This window comes from Cryptomeria japonica, unplaced genomic scaffold (assembly GCF_030272615.1).
Source record: "Cryptomeria japonica unplaced genomic scaffold, Sugi_1.0 HiC_scaffold_73, whole genome shotgun sequence".
Taxonomy (NCBI): Eukaryota; Viridiplantae; Streptophyta; class Pinopsida; order Cupressales; family Cupressaceae; genus Cryptomeria; species Cryptomeria japonica.
The window spans coordinates 275,001-290,000 of record NW_026728895.1 but is presented as its reverse complement, the minus strand read 5'-3'; the positions used below and the strand labels follow the sequence as shown (position 1 = coordinate 290,000).

The following is a 15,000-nucleotide window of genomic DNA, read 5'->3' as shown; positions in this document are numbered from 1 at the left end:
CGCTGGTGCGAACCTGGGAGCGCTCCGATGTGTGCTCCAAGGTGCGGCGTGCACGAAGTCGGACCCCGGTTTGCCCCGGGTGCGCACCTCGCGTGCACCTTGGTGCGCACACCTTGGCTGGGTTGCGCGCCCTGGTGGGCACCATGGTGCGCACCAAGGAGCGCTCCGAAGTGTGCTCCAAGGTGCGGCGTGCACGAAGTCGGAGCCCGGTTTGCCCCGGGTGCGCACCTCGCGTGCACCTTCGCCGCGGTGGGCACCATGGCGTGCACGAAGTCGGAGCCCGGTTTGCCCCGGGTGCGCACCTCGCGTGCACCTTCGCCGGGGTGGGCACCTTGGTGTGCAGACCTTGGCTGGGTTGCGCGCCCTGGTGGGCACCATGGTGCGCACCAAGGAGCGCTCCGAAGTGTGCTCCAAGGTGCGGCCTGCACGAAGTCGGAGCCCGGTTTGCCCCGGGTGTGCACCTCGGGTGGGCACCTTGGTGCGCATGCCTTGCCTGGGCTGCGCACCAGGGCGGGCTCAAGATGGCACCCGCGTTCCTTTTTTTTCACTATCTTTCAAAACGGAAATTTTAAAATCTCATTTTTTTTTGCCTTTTTCTGGAAATTAGTGAAGGCAGCGCATCAAAGGTGCGCACCTCGCTGCCCACCACGGTGCGCAACGCCGGTGGGCACCCGGGAGTGCTTCGAAGTGTGCTCCAAGGTGCTGCGTGCACGTTGTCGGAGCCCGGTTTGCCCCGGGTGCGCACCTCGCGTGCACCTTCGTCGGGGTGGGCACCTTGGCTGGGTTTGCCCCGGCTGCGCTCCGAAGCGGGGTTATTGGAGCGCCGCCTCTTTTTTTGTCGGAGCGTTTGGTGGGGTTTCTCGCATTGGCTCTTCCGAGGCCCGGTTGCCACCCTGGCGCGCACGAAGTCGGAAGTAGGGTTAATTGCCCGGGTGCGCACCTTTGCCAGGGTGGGCACCTTACCTGGGCTGCGCACCAGGGCGGGCTCAAGATGGCACGCGCGTTCCGTTTTTTTCACTATCTTTCAAAACGGAAATTTTAAAATCTCCTTTTTTTTTTGCCTTTTCTGGAAATTAGTGAAGGCAGCGCATCAAAGGTGCGCACCTCGCTGCCCACCTTGGTGTGCTCTGAGGTGCGCACCCGGGAGCGCTACGAAGTGTGCTCCAAGGTGCGGCGTGCACGTTGTCGGAGCCCGGTTTGCCCCGGGTGCGCACCTCGCCTGCACCTTGGCCGGGGTGGGCACCTTGGCTGGGTTTGCCCAGGGTGCGCTCCGAAGCGGGGTTACTGGAGCGCCCCCTCTTTTTTTGTCAGAGCGTTTGGTGGGGTTTCTCGCATTGGCTCTTCCCAGGCCCGGTTGTTGGGTGCGCTCCCACCCTGGCGCGCGCGAAGTTGGAAGTTGGGTTAATTGCCCGGGCGCGCACCTTCGCCAGGGTGGGCACCTTGGTGCGCACACCTTGGCTGGGCTGCGCACCAGGGCGGGCTCAAGATGGCACCAGCATTCCCTTTTTCTCACTATCTTTCAAAACGGAAATTTTAAAATCTCGTTTTTTTTTTGCCTTTTATGGAAATTAGTGAAGGCATCGCATCAAAGGTGCGCACCTCGCTGCCCACCTTGGTGTGCTCCGAGGTGCCCACCACGGTGCGCAACGCCGGTGCGAACCCGGGAGCGCCCCGATGTGTGCTCCAAGGTGCGGCGTGCACGAAGTCGGACCCCGGTTTGCCCCGGGTGCGCACCTCGCGTGCACCTTGGTGCGCACACCTTGGCTGGGTTGCGCGGCCTGGTGGGCACCATGGTGCGCACCAAGGAGCGCTCCGAAGTGTGCTCCAAGGTGCGGCGTGCACGAAGTCGGAGCCCGGTTTGCCCCGGGTACGCACCTCGCGTGCACCTTCGCCGGGGTGGGCACCTCGGCTGGGTTGCGCGCCCTGGTGCGCACCAAGGAGCGCTCCGAAGTGTGCTCCAAGGTGCGGCGTGCACGAAGTCGGAGCCCGGTTTGCCCCGGGTGCGCACCTTCGCCGCGGTGCGCACCATGGCGTGCACGAAGTCGGAGCCCGGTTTGCCCCGGGTGCGCACCTCGCGTGCACCTTCGGCGGGGTTGCGCGCCCTGGTGCGCACCAAGGAGCGCTCCGAAGTGTGCTCCAAGGTGCGGCGTGCACGAAGTCGGAGCCCGGTTTGCCCCGGGTGCGCACCTCGCGTGCACCTTCGGCGGGGTTGCGCGCCCTGGTGGGCACCATGGTGCGCACCAAGGAGCGCTCCGAAGTGTGCTCCAAGGTGCGGCGTGCACGAAGTCGGAGCCCGGTTTGCCCCGGGTGCGCACGTCGCGTGCACCTTCGCCGCGGTGGGCACCATGGCGTGCACGAAGTCGGAGCCCGGTTTGCCCCGGGTGCGCACCTCGCGTGCACCTTCGCCGGGGTGGGCACCTCGGCTGGGTTGCGCGCCCTGGTGCGCACCAAGGAGCGCTCCGAAGTGTGCTCCAAGGTGCGGCGTGCACGAAGTCGGAGCCCGGTTTGCCCCGGGTGCGCACCTCGCGTGCACCTTCGCCAGGGTGGGCACCTCGGTGCGCACACCTTCTCAATGTTTTCTTGCCTTTTCTGGAAATTGGTGAAGGCAGCGCATCAAAGGTGCGCACCTCGGTGTGCTCCGAGGTGCGAACCCGAGAGCGCTCCGAGGTGCCCACGAAGTCGAAAGTCGGGTTAATTGCATTGTTTTCCCCGGGTGCGCTCCGAGGTGCGCAACATCGGCGCGCACCAAGGAGGGCTCCGAAGTGTGCTCCAAGGTGCGCACGATGGCGTGCACCTCTGGTGCGCACGATTCGGAGCTCGGTTTGACCGGGGTGCGCACACCTTGGCTGGGTTGCGCACCTTTTGTGCGCTCCAAGGTGCGCACGAAGTCGGAGCTCGGTTTGCCCCGGGTGCGCACCTTCGCCAGGGTGCGCACCTTGATGCGCACGCCTTGGCTGGGCTGCGCACCTTGGTGGGCGCCATGGTGCGCACCTTTCGTGCGCTCCAAGGTGCGCACGAAGTCGGAGCTCGGTTTGCCCCGGGTGCGCACCTTGGTGGGCGCCATGGTGCACTCCGAGGTGCCCAAGATTGGTGCGCACCAAGGAGCGCTCCGAAGTGCGCTCCAAGGTGCGCGCAAAGTCGAAAGTTGGGTTAATTGTCCGGTTTGCCTCGGGTGCGCACCTTGCGTGCACCTTCGCCAGGGTGGGCGCCTTGGTGCGCACACCTTGGCTGGGCTGCGCACACCTTGGCACCCGCGTTTCCTTCATTTTAAATTTTTTTTTTTTACAATCTCTCAAGTGGGAAATTCTATAATCTCAACTTTTTTTGCCTTTTCAGGAAACTTTTGAATGGAGCGCATCATTGGTGCGCTCCGAAGTGTGCTCCAAAGCTCTCTCCAGCTGCGTGCACCTGCCCCGGCCGCGCACCCGGCCCCGCCCAGCTTCGCTCACCTGTCCCAGGCGTCTGGTGCGGAACCTTAGAGTAAGAAACATCACCGTGCACCTTGGCCAACGTGCGCGACTCGACCGAGCGCGCACTGGCCGAGGTGCACACCGATTTCACCTGGGTGCGCGCGCAGCACCTCGGGCGCACCGGGGTGCGCGCACAACGCCCGGGTTGCACCGTGGCCTGTGTGCTCGGGGCGCCTCGGGTGCGCGCTCGGTGTCGCCCCCGCGCGCGCGGTAGTGCGGGCAGCGCACCCCGGCCCGGCCCGGCCCCGACGAGAACGCAAACGGGCAAAAGGTTTATTCAAATAGCATTGCGACGCCCGGCGAAAAACTAAAAAAGGGTGCAACACCGGGACTTCCCGGGAGGTCACCCATCCCAGTACTACTCCGGCCCAAGCGCGCTTAACTGCGGAGTTCTGATGGGATCCGGTGCACTAACGCTGGTATGATCGCACCCGTTATGAGCTTGTCGCAGTGTGTACTTAGCAAACCGCGACCCACGTGCGAATCCACCCCGGCCACCCACCCCCGTCGAGGTGCACACCCTCCCTCGCGAAGTGCGCCCCGTTCGCCAAGTGTGAGCCCTGCCCGGGTGCGCGCACCTTGCTAGGGCGTCGGGTGTGCACCCGGCCCGGCCTACGTGCGTGCACCTGGAGGGGGCGTCGTGTGCGTGCAGTGTCCCGTCTGCAACGCGGTGCCCACACACCACCTCGGGCGCAACGACCTGCGCTCACATGTGGGCCGAGTGCACCTTGGTGCATGTTCGGGGCGCCTCGGGTGCACGCTCGATCTTGCCCCGGTGCACCAAGGCGCTCGGTTTGCCCCGGGTGCGCACTTGGTGCAAGGTGGGCACCCAAAATAGGGATCAAGCACCAAAACACAAGTTTCGGGATGCAAAATGGGACCCAAGGACCACAAATGCGTTCCAAGACCCATGATGGGTCCACGAGAACAAAAATGTGTTCCGAGACTTAATAAACAAATATTGGGTTTTAGGAGAAGAAACATGCTCTGATGCCCAAAACGAGAATCGACCCCGAAAAGGCCACAGGCCAAAAGTGGGATGCGAGACAAAAAAAAATGGGACCCGAGGACCAAAATTGGGTTCCCAGGTCGAAGACAGGGCAACCGGACAAGAAACGACCTCTAAGGCTCGAAATGAGTCCCGACGACTAAAACTTGACAAGAAGCACCCATCAGGCACCCAACTCGACACCCATGGGATGCCGACCCACCCGGGCTTCCACCTAGCACACCTTGGCACCCACCCACCCTCGCACCCAACCTCGCACCCAACTTAGCACCTTTGAACCCACATTGGCACTCACCCTGACCCTGGCACCTTGGAACCCACATTGGCACTCACCTTGACCCTGGCACCCACCTTTGCACTCACCTTGGGACCCACCCTGGCTCCCACCTCGGCACCCACCCAGACACCCACCTTGGTTCCTTGGCACCCACCTTGGATCCTTGGCACCCACCCCGACACCCACCTTGGCACGCAACTTGGCTACTTGCCACCCACCTTGGCTCCTTGACGCCCACCCCGACAACCACCCCGTGACCTACCCTGGCTAGGGTTGGTGCACACCCACCCTGGTGCCCACCTTGGCACCCACCCTATGACCCACCTTGGCACGCACCTTAGTACCCACCCCGTTACCCACCCTAGGACCCACCCCGTGACCCACCTTGGCCAGGGTGGGTGCACCCACCCTGGTGCCCACCTTGGCACCCACCCATCCTAGCACCCAGCCTGTGACCGGGCTTGGAACCCAACCTTGCACCCGCACCCGTCTTGGCCAGTGTGGGTGCGCACCCATCCTGGCACCCACGTTGTGACACACCCTTTAACCCACGCACCCTAGCACCCACGTTGGCACCCACCTTGGAACCCAACCTAGCAACTTGGCACCCACCCCGTGACCCACCTTGGCATCCACCATAGCAGTCGCCGACTTGGCACCCACCTCGGCACCCACCTTGACACTTGTGGACCCACCTTGCCACTCACCCTAGCATCGACCCATCCTAGCACCCACCCTGGCACCTTTGCACCCTAGCACTCACCCATCCTAGCACCTAACCTGTGACCCACCTTGACACTCACCCTCGCACCCACCTTGGAACCCAACCTAGCACCCACCCACCCTGACACCAACCCTAGCACCTACCCACCCTTGCACCCACCCTGTGACCCATCTTGGCACCCACCCATCCTACCACTCAACCTATCACCCACCTTCTCACCCACCTTGGCATCCACCTTAGCACCCACCCACACTGGCACCTTGGCACCCACCTCGGGCAAGGTGGGTGCACACCCACCCTGGCACCCAATTTAGAACCCACCGAGCATGTTACCCACCTTGGCACCCACATTGCAGCCCACCCTAGTACCCACCCTATGACCCACATTGGCATCCACACCCTAGCACCCAGGCACCTCGACACCCGCCTTGACACCCACCCTAGCACTGAACCTGTGACCCACCTTGGAACTCACCCTAGAACCCACCCACCCTGTGAACCACCTTGGCATCCACCTTAGCACCCACCCACCTTGGCACCCACTCTAGCACTCACCCATCCTAACACCCAACTTGTTACCCACCTTGGCACCCGCCCTCGCGTCCACCTTGAAACCCACCCTAGCACCCACCCACGCAGGAGCCCACCTTGGCACCCAACCTAACACCCACGCATCCTGGCACCCAACTTGTGACCCACCTTGGAACCCACCCTAGTACCCACCTTTGAACCCACTATATCACCAACCCACCTTGGCACCCACCCTATGACCCTCTTTGGAATCCACCCTAGCACGCACCCACCCTGGCACCCACCATGGAGCGCACCCTAGCACCCACCCACCTCGGCACGCACCTCAACACCCACCTTGGTGTGCGCACTGCGCCAACCTCTCAAAGACCCTATGTGGTGCGCTCCAAAGTGTACACCTTTGGTGCGCTCCAAGGTGCGCACCTTTGGTGCACACCGAGGTGCACACCAAAGTGTGCACCGAGGTGAGCACCAAAGTGCACTCCAGGGTGCACACCAAGGCGTGCACCTTTGGTGCGGTCAATGCAAACGAATTCGGAAGTTGGGGTCGATGTCCTAATCGCTGCTGCAGACTACACGTATGAGAATCGGACAAATAGCTTTATATAGGGGAGGTGTTGCGTTTGATGGGTTGACTCCCCTGGTTGTGTGCACTGCACCAACTTCAAAGACCCTGTCTTGTTTAAGAAGTCAAAAGTTGGGGTGGATGTCCTAATCATTGCTGCAGTCTACGCATGTATGAGAATCAGACAAATAGCTTATATAGGGGAGGTGTTGCATTCGGTGGGTTGACTCCCCTGGTTGTGCGCACTGCGCCAACCTCAAAGACCCCGCATAGCAGAAGAAGTCGGAAGTCGGATTTTGGTGAGCACCAAGGCGTGCACCTTTGGTGCGGTCAACGCAGACGAATTCAGAAGTTGGGGTGGATGTCCTAATCGTTGTTGCAGGCTACACATGTATGAGAATCAGACAAATAGCTTATATAGGGGAGGTGTTGGGTTTGATGGGTCAACTCCCTTGGTTGTGCGCATTACGCCAACCTCAAAGACCTTGTTTTCGTTAAGAAGTCAAAAGTTGGGGTCAATGTCCTAATGGCTCCTGCAGGCTACACATGTATGAGAATCGGACAAATAGCTTATATAGGGGAGGTGTTGGGTTTGATGGGTCGACTCCCCTGGTTGTGCGCATTACGTCAACCTCAAAGACCTTGTTTTCGTTAAGAAGTCAAAAGTTGGGGTCGATGTCCTAATTGCTCCTGTAGACTACACATGTATGAGAATCAGACAAATAGCTTATATAGGGGAGGTGTTGGGTTTGATGGGTTGACTCCCCTAGTTGTTCGCATTACACCAACCTCAAAGACCTTGTTTTCGTTTAGAAGCCGAAAGTTGGGGTCGATGTCCTAATTGCTCCTGCAGGCTACGCATGTATGAGAATCAGACAAATAGCTTATATAGGGGAGGTGTTGGGTTTGATGGGTCGACTCCCCTGGTTGTGCGCATTGCGCCAACCTCAAAGACCCTGCATTGCGGATGAAGTCGAAAGTCAGAGTTTGGTGTGCTACAAGGTGTGGTCGAAGGTGCTCACCTAGGTGTGCACCTTTGGAGCACAGGAAAAGTGCCCTCCAAAAGTGCGCACCTTTGGAGTGCACAAAAGTGCCCTCCAAAAGTGCGCACCTTTGGAGCGCAGAAAAGTGCCCTCCAAAAAGTGCCCTCCAAAAGTGCGCACCTTTGGAGCGCAGAAAAGTGCCCTCCAAAAGTGCGCACCTTTGGAGCGCAGAAAAGTGCCCTCCAAAAAGTGCCCTCCAAAAGTGCGCACCTTTGGAGCGCAGAAAAGTGCCCTCCAAAAGTGCGCACCTTTGGAGCGCAGAAAAGTGCCCTCCAAAAAGTGCCCTCCAAAAGTGCGCACCTTTGGAGCGCAGAAAAGTGCCCTCCAAAAAGTGCCCTCCAAAAGTGCGCACCTTTGGAGCGCAGAAAAGTGCCCTCCAAAAAGTGCCCTCCAAAAGTGCGCACCTTTGGAGCGCAGAAAAGTGCCCTCCAAAAAGTGCCCTCCAAAAGTGCGCACCTTTGGAGCGCAGAAAAGTGCCCTCCAAAAAGTGCCCTCCAAAAGTGCGCACCTTTGGAGCGCAGAAAAGTGCCCTCCAAAAGTGCGCACCTTTGGAGCGCACAAAAGTGCCCTCCAAAAGTGCGCACTTTTGGTGCGCACCAAGGCGCTGGTTCGGTCGTTGCAGGCGAGTTCGGAAGTTGGGGTCGATGTCCTGAGCGGAGGTGCAAACTACACAGGTGTCGGAATCGGACAAATAGCTTATATAGGGGAGGTGTATGCTTCGATGGGTCGACTCCCCAGGTTGAGCGCACCGCGCCAACCTCAAAGACCCTACGGTATGGATGAAGTCGGAAGTTGGGTCCGATGACCAATTCGATTAGTAGGTATGCTCATGAGGTCGGAATTTGGGTCCGATGACCTGCCATGTGCAGGAAGGCGAATGTTGACACTGTGCGTTGCAAGGTGCACACCAAGGCGCTGGTGCGGTCTTTTTAGTCGAGTTCGGAAGTTGGGGTCGATGTCCTGATCGGAGGTGCAAGCTACACAGGTGTGGGAATCGGACAAATAGCTTATATAGGGGAGGTGTATGCTTCGTTGGGTCGACTCCCCGGGTTGAGCGCACCGCGCCAACCTCAAAGACCCTACGGTATGGATGAAGTCGGAAGTTGGGTCCGATGACCGATTCGATATGTAGGCATACTCGCGAGGTCGGAATTTGGGTCCGATGACCTGCCACGTGCAGGAAGGCGAATGTTGGCACTGTGCGTTGCAAGGTGCGCACCAAGGCGCTGGTTCGGTCGTTGGAGGCGAGTTCGGAAGTTGGGGTCGATGTCTTGATCGGAGGTGCAAACTACACAGGTGTGGGAATCGGACAAATAGCTTATATAGGGGAGGTGTATGCTTCGTTGGGTCGACTCCCCGGGTTGAGCGCACCGCGCCAACCTCAAAGACCCTACGGTATGGATGAAGTCGGAAGTTGGGTCCGATGACCGATTCGATATGTAGGCATACTCGCGAGGTCGGAATTTGGGTCCGATGACCTGCCATGTGCAGGAAGGCGAATGTTGGGACTGTGCGTCGCAAGGTGCGCACCAAGGCGCTGGTGCCGTCGTTGCAGTCGAGTTCGGAAGTTGGGGTCGATGTCCTGGTCAGAGGTGCAAACTACACAGGTGTGGGAATCGGACAAATAGCTTATATAGGGGAGGTGTATGCTTCGATGGGTCGACTCCCTGGGTTGAGCGCACCGCGCCAACCTCAAAGACCCTACAGTATGGATGAAGTCGGAAGTTGGGTCCGATGACCGATTCGATACGTAGGCATATTGGCGAGGTCTGAATTTGTGTCCGATGACCTGCCATGCGCAGGAAGGCGGAATTTGGGTCCGATGACCGAGTTGATGGCGTGCCATGCGCAGAAAGGCGGAATTTGGGTCCGATGACCGAGTTGATGTTGATGGCCCGCCATGCACAGGAAGGCGGAATTTGGGTCCGATGACCGATTTGAAGGCGTGCCATACGCAAAAAGGCGGAGTTTGGGTCCGATGACCGAGTTGATATTGATGGCCCGCCATGCGCAGGAAGGCGGAATTTGGGTCCGATGACCTGACATACGCATGGAGTCCGACTCGGGGGCCGATGTTCGATTCGATGACTTGCATTGTGGGTAAAGTCGGAAGTTGTGGTCTTTGACCCGATTCGATGACCAGACTTCGGCTGCTTGAGAATCGGACAAATAACTTATATAGGGGAGGTAGTGTTCTCGAGCATCCTCCCCCCGTGCCCGTTTATGTCGATTGATGCTGGTGCTCGACTGGTTGGAGCGCTCGGATGCAAAAATCTTGCACCAGGATTTATCGATTGTGATGGACACGGCAAGTCTCCTGATTGCTATGCAGGAGCTCATCGTGAATCTCTATGCGGCCTTGGTATGGACTCGACCTGCGGAATGGTTCGGCAATGGTAGTCGCTCCAACACGTCCTTGCAATGGCCACAGAGGTGATTCGACTAGAGCTCCAGTCTAGCTTTTGGGTTGCTTGGCGGACTGGTATAGCCGCGATCGAGTTCCGGCCATGAACGTTTTAGATAGCTCTTGGGCTTTCTGGGACGGAAGTCGGAAGTTTGGGCTGTTGTCCGATTTGATGACCATTCTTCGGATGTGTGAGAATCGGACAAATAACTTATATAGGGGACTGTGTTGTCTCACGCAGCCCCCTCCGTGCCCCTCTATCTCGACCGATGTTGGTGCTTGAAAGGGTTGGGATCGCTCGGATTTATAAACGTGCACCACCATTTGTCGAGTGTGAGGGACGCGGCAGGTCTCCTAAATGCTATGCGGGCGCTCTCTGAGAATCTCTATCCGGCCTCGACACAGACTAGTCTTGCTGAATGGTTTGGCACTGGTAGTCGATCCAACACGTCGTTGTTGTGGCCGCCTAGGCGATTCGATTCGAGCCCCCGTCTAGCTTTTGGGTTGCTTGGCGGATTTTGCCCTATCCGCAAGTGAGCTCGGTCCCTAAACGTTCGAGAAACCCGATTGCTATGCGCCGACTCTCTTTCTTGCGAGCCTCCATCTAGCTTTTGGGTCTCTACGGAACGGAAGTCGGAATCTGGGACCGTTGTTTGATTCGACGAGGCAGACTACGGTTGTGCGAGAATCGGACAAATAACTTATATAGGGGAGGTGTTGACTGGAGCATTCTCCCCCGTGCCCCTCTAACTCGACCAATGCTGGCGCTCGAACGGTGGTAGCGCTCGGATTTTCATTGAGCGCCAGCATTGGTCGATTTAGAGGGGCATGCGAGATTCCCGAATGCTATGCGAGGGCTCTAACGGAAATGTCTATTGGTTTCGGTATGGATGCAATTGCGAGTGGTTCGGCAAAGGTAGTCGTTCCGATGCGTCCATGTCGTGGCCAAATCGATAATTCGATTTGAGCCCTCGTATAGCATTTGGGTCTCTCGATGTGATTCCGCATTCCAGTCCCTTTGGGCACTGCTTGAGCCGCATCCCAGGGGGTTCCCTTCCCAATAATCTGCCTCGCAACCCGATTGCTATGCGGTGAGGCTCCTCGGCCGCCTCGGAACTATCTGTGTATCAGACGCATCGCGGGATAAGGGGTTGGCAACGGTAGTCGCCCCAAGCGCGTCCGATGCTTGGACCATTCCGAGGCGGCCCTGAAGCCTCTTCCGTCTAGCCGTTGGGTCCTTCTCGCCGCATCCCTCGCCTCGCACCCCGATTGCTATGCGGTGAGGCTCCTCGGCCGCCTCGGAACTATCTGTGTATCGGACGCGTCGCGGGATAAGGGGTTGTCACTGGTAGTCGCCCCAAGCGCGTCCGATGCTTGGACCATTCCGAGGCGGCCCTGAAGCCTCTTCCGTCTAGCCGTTGGGTCCTTCTCGCCGCATCCCTCGCCTCGCACCCCGATTGCTATGCGGTGAGGCTCCTCGGCCGCCTCGGAACTATCTGTGTATCGGACGCGTCGCGGGATAAGGGGTTGTCATTGGTAGTCGCCCCAAGCGCGTCCGATGCTTGGACCATTCCGAGGCGGCCCTGAAGCCTCTTCCGTCTAGCCGTTGGGTCCTTCTCGCCGCATCCCTCGCCTCGCACCCCGATTGCTATGCGGTGAGGCTCCTCGGCCGCCTCGGAACTATCTGTGTATCGGACGCGTCGCGGGATAAGGGGTTGTCACTGGTAGTCGCCCCAAGCGCGTCCGATGCTTGGACCATTCCGAGGCGGCCCTGAAGCCTCTTCCGTCTAGCCGTTGGGTCCTTCTCGCCGCATCCCTCGCCTCGCACCCCGATTGCTATGCGGTGAGGCTCCTCGGCCGCCTCGGAACTATCTGTGTATCGGACGCGTCGCGGGATAAGGGGTTGTCACTGGTAGTCGCCCCAAGCGCGTTCGATGCTTGGACCATTCCGAGGCGGCCCTGAAGCCTCTTCCGTCTAGCCGTTGGGTCCTTCTCGCCGCATCCCTCGCCTCGCACCCCGATTGCTATGCGGTGAGGCTCCTCGGCCGCCTTGGAACTATCTGTGTATCGGACGCGTCGCGGGATAAGGGGTTGTCACTGGTAGTCGCCCCAAGCGCGTCCGATGCTTAGACCATTCCGAGGCGGACCCGAAGCCTCTTCCGTCTAGCCGTTGGGTCCTTCTCGCCGCATCCTTCGCCTCGCACCCCGATTGCTATGCGGTGAGGCTCCTCGGCCGCCTCGGAACTATCTGTGTATCGGACGCGTCGCGGGATAAGGGGTTGTCACTGGTAGTCGCCCCAAGCGCGTCCGATGCTTGGACCATTCCGAGGCGGACCCGAAGCCTCTTCCGTCTAGCCGTTGGGTCCTTCTCGCCGCATCCCTCGCCTCGCACCCCGATTGCTATGCGGTGAGGCTCCTCGGCCGCCTTGGAACTATCTGTGTATCGGACGCGTCGCGGGATAAGGGGTTGTCACTGGTAGTCGCCCCAAGCGCGTCCGATGCTTGGACCATTCCGAGGCGGACCCGAAGCCTCTTCCGTCTAGCCGTTGGGTCCTTCTCGCCGCATCCCTCGCCTCGCACCCCGATTGCTATGCGGTGAGGCTCCTCGGCCGCCTTGGAACTATCTGTGTATCGGACGCGTCGCGGGATAAGGGGTTGTCACTGGTAGTCGCCCCAAGCGCGTCCGATGCTTGGACCATTCCGAGGCGGACCCGAAGCCTCTTCCGTCTAGCCGTTGGGTCCTTCTCGCCGCATCCCTCGCCTCGCACCCCGATTGCTATGCGGTGAGGCTCCTCGGCCGCCTTGGAACTATCTGTGTATCGGACGCGTCGCGGGATAAGGGGTTGTCACTGGTAGTCGCCCCAAGCGCGTCCGATGCTTGGACCATTCCGAGGCGGCCCCGAAGCCTCTTCCGTGTAGCCGTTGGGTCCTTCTCGCCGCATCCCTCGCCTCGCACCCCGATTGCTATGCGGTGAGGCTCCTCGGCCGCCTTGGAACTATCTGTGTATCGGACGCGTCGCGGGATAAGGGGTTGTCACTGGTAGTCGCCCCAAGCGCGTCCGATGCTTGGACCATTCCGAGGCGGCCCCGAAGCCTCTTCCGTGTAGCCGTTGGGTCCTTCTCGCCGCATCCCTCGCCTCGCACCCCGATTGCTATGCGGTGAGGCTCCTCGGCCGCCTTGGAACTATCTGTGTATCGGACGCGTCGCGGGATAAGGGGTTGTCACTGGTAGTCGCCCCAAGCGCGTCCGATGCTTGGACCATTCCGAGGCGGACCTGAAGCCTCTTCCCTCTAGCCGTTGGGGCTTTCTCGCCGCATCCCTCGCCTCGCACCCTGATTGCTATGCTGTGAGGCTCCTCGGCCGCCTTGGAACTATCTGTGTATCGGACGCATCGCGGGATAAGGGGTTGGCAGTGGTAGTCGCCCCAAGCGCATCCGATGCTTGGACCATTCCGAGGCGGCCCTGCAGCCTCTTCCGTCTAGCCGTTGGGGCCATCTCGCCGCATCCCCCACCTCGCACCACGATTGCTATGCGGTGAGGCTCCTTGGCCGCCTCGGAACTATCTGTGTATCGGACGCATCGCGGGATAAGGGGTTGTCACTGGTAGTCGCCCCAAGCGCGTCCGATGCTTGGACTATTCCGAGGCGGCCCTGCAGCCTCTTCCGTCTAGCCGTTGGGGCCATCTCGCTGCATCCCCCACCTCCTCGGCCGCCTCGGAACTATCTGTGTATCGAACGCATCGCGGGATAAGGGGTTGGCAGTGGTAGTCGCCCCAAGCGCGTCCGATGCTTGGACTATTCCGAGGCAGCCCTGCAGCCTCTTCCGTCTAGCCTTTGGGGCCATCTCGCCGCATCCCTCGCCTCGCACCCCGATTGCTATGCGGTGAGGCTCCTCGGCCGCCTGGGAACTATCTTCGTATCGGACGCATCGCGGGATAAGGGGTTGTCACTGGTAGTCGCCCCAAGCGCGTCCGATGCTTGGACTATTCCGAGGCGGCCCTGTGGCCTCTTCCGTCTAGCCGTTGGGGCCATCTCGCCGCATCCCCCACCTCGCACCCCGATTGCTATGCGGTGAGGCTCTTCGGCCGCCTTGGAACTATCTTCGTATCGGACGCATTGCGGGATAAGGGGTTGTCACTGGTAGTGGCCCCAAGCGCGTCCGATGCTTGGACTATTCCGAGGCGGCCCTGCAGCCTCTTCCGTCTAGCCGTTGGGGCCATCTCGCCGCATCCCCCACCTCGCACCCCGATTGCTATGCGGTGAGGCTCCTCGGCCGCCTTGGAACTATCTTCGTATCGGACGCATCGCGGGATAAGGGGTTGTCACTGGTAGTCGCCCCAAGCGCGTCCGATGCTTGGACTATTCCGACGCGGCCCTGTGGCCTCTTCCGTCTAGCCGTTGGGGCCATCTCGCCGCATCCCCCACCTCGCACCCCGATTGCTATGCGGTGAGGCTCCTCGGCCGCCTTGGAACCATCTTCGTATCGGACGCATCGCGGGATAGGGGGCTGTCACTGGTAGTCGCCCCAAGCGTGTCCGATGCTTGGACCATTCCTAGGCGGCCCTGAAGCCTCTTCCGTCTAGCCGTTGGGGCCTTCCCGCCCCATCCCTCGCCTCGCACCCCCGATTGCTATGCGGTGAGGCTCCTCGGCCGCCTTGGAACCATCTGTGTATCGGACGCATCGCGGGATAAGGGGTTGGCACTGGCAGTCGCCCCAAGCGCGTCCGATGCTTGGACCATTCCGAGGTGGCCCTGAAGCCTCTTCCGTCTAGCCGTTGGGGCCTTCCCGCCCCATCCCTCGCCTCGCACCCCGATTGATATGCGGTGAGGCTCCTCGGCCGCCTTGGAACTATCTGTGTATCGGACGCATCGCGGGATAAGGGGTTGGCACTGGTAGTCGTCCCAATCGCATCCGATGCTTGGACCATTCCGAGGCGGCCCTGCAGCCTCTTCCGTTTAGCCGTCGGGGCCTTCCCG

General features: G+C 60.1%; 1 non-coding gene across 1 annotated transcript; it reads right to left on the bottom strand.

The window, feature by feature from the left end:
- Positions 1–3,784: 3,784 nt before the first annotated feature.
- On the bottom strand, positions 3,785–3,903 carry LOC131863880 (5S ribosomal RNA). The gene has a single exon (XR_009362774.1). It is a non-coding gene; the product is annotated as a 5S ribosomal RNA (ribosomal RNA).
- Between the last annotated feature and the right edge of the window lie 11,097 nt (positions 3,904–15,000).